The sequence below is a fragment of the Sinocyclocheilus anshuiensis genome, unplaced genomic scaffold (genome assembly GCF_001515605.1).
Source record: "Sinocyclocheilus anshuiensis isolate Anshui unplaced genomic scaffold, SAMN03320099.WGS_v1.1 scaffold256, whole genome shotgun sequence".
In the NCBI taxonomy this organism is placed as follows: domain Eukaryota; kingdom Metazoa; phylum Chordata; class Actinopteri; order Cypriniformes; family Cyprinidae; genus Sinocyclocheilus; species Sinocyclocheilus anshuiensis.
The window spans coordinates 1,120,423-1,122,087 of record NW_015558587.1 but is presented as its reverse complement, the minus strand read 5'-3'; the positions used below and the strand labels follow the sequence as shown (position 1 = coordinate 1,122,087).

At 39.3% G+C, this 1,665-nt stretch overlaps 1 protein-coding gene across 2 annotated transcripts in view; it reads left to right on the top strand.

Annotated features, from left to right (window-relative positions):
- LOC107679911 (ubiquitin carboxyl-terminal hydrolase 10-like) overlaps positions 1-1,665 on the top strand; it is a 34,250-nt gene that overhangs the window by 26,031 nt on the left and 6,554 nt on the right. The window lies entirely within an intron of this gene.

Sequence of the window (1,665 nt, the reverse complement as noted above, 5' to 3'; positions counted from 1 at the left end):
AGACTTTAGTCTTTGCAACTTTACAGATCTTCTTTATGCACCAAGAGCTTGTAACACTCCAAAGAGAAAGGAAAAATTTAAATCACATCATATGACCCCTTTAAAGGCTTGAGAACCAATGCTGTAGAGTTGTGATCCTCATAACAGTGGCTTTATGAGACACCTGACCTCTTTGACGCATTAAACCACGGAGGTAGACAGATATGCAGCACTTCTGCAAGAAAAATAAACTTGTGGAAAAGAAAAGCCATTGGAACCAGGAATGGGTTTGGCCTTTTCATTGGCACCCACTGCACACTGTGGTATGACACAAGAACTGGGTGAGTGTGGTGCCATCTTCAGCCCATCCTGCTGTCCTGATGCTCCTCCAAGCTGTGTGGCTACAGCCATTACAAACAATTCACTGCAGAATAACAAACCCTGTGGCTCACCACCACCGCCCAGCTAACTTAGGTGGCTGCAGAAATGCAGACGCCTGAATGTGTGGGGGCGTCAAGGCTTAAATGAAGCCTTTTCTCTATGCGTTTGGGGCTATGGTTTGGCTATGGTGTCTTTGGTTGACTGATGGAGAATTTAATTGCGTAGCTAAGTCTTTCTTTTGCTTTCCTGTAAGAAACATACAGTTTTTGGCTTTCAGATTCATAATGGCATACTATAATTTGATGGACTGTGATGGTTTTAAGTCCTCTAGGGCTTATTACTTTTTGTTTAAAAAAAAAACATTTATTTTTTCAGTTGCTAAGTTTCCTTACAAACTTAGTTGCATACTTTCTTCATTTTACTAGAAGTTTGATTAATTTCTAGGGATGCACGATAATGTATTTTTGCTGATATCCGATATGCAGATGTTTTTCAACTGATTTTAGCCGATGCCCATATCGATATATTTCCTTTTGTTTGGAAACACCACCAAGTCTCTCCCGTGCAGAGATTATGAACAAAGAATTTTTTATTTTGGTTCGTTTTTAACAAAAACTTGCTTGTTAGAATGAAATAAATAGTTTTTTTTTTTAATTTTAATTTTTTTTTTTTTTTTTATGATGAGCACATTGAAAGCTTTGAAAATAATTACCCTAGTCAACATTTGAAGTGGATCAAAACCGTTCATCAAAGTTGAAACCAAAACAATACCGGTCGCTGAGGAAATACATCAACTTCGCGCTGTGGATCGCCGGATGGGGTCTGGGGTCATCCAGTCTGGGGTCGTCACATGTGGTTGCCACAAGCCTGCCAGCCGCTCCTTCGTCGAATCCGCCGGCCGATATATATACACTAGTCAACATTTGAAGTGGATCAAAACCTTTCATCAAAGTTGTCCTAAAACCAAATCAATACCCATTCTTGTCTTAGGACAACTTTGAACTTTTTTGATCCACTTCAAATGTTGACTACTATATTTTAACTAAACTATAACTTTTTTTTGTCCAGAAAGATGCAGTCATATGATGTAATATATTGTTTACGCAGCGTGATACGCAACGCGTAAAAAGACAGTATAAGTCATTATAATCAGTAATTATGTCCCCACTGGATGCAACAAATGCCTCGTTTGTAATGGGTTTTATTGCCGGGACACAGGGCATCACAGTATGTTAAGGGGCATAATATTTCCGTCACACGCTTGAGGTATTCAGCCAATCACAACGCACTGGATAGCTGGCCAAT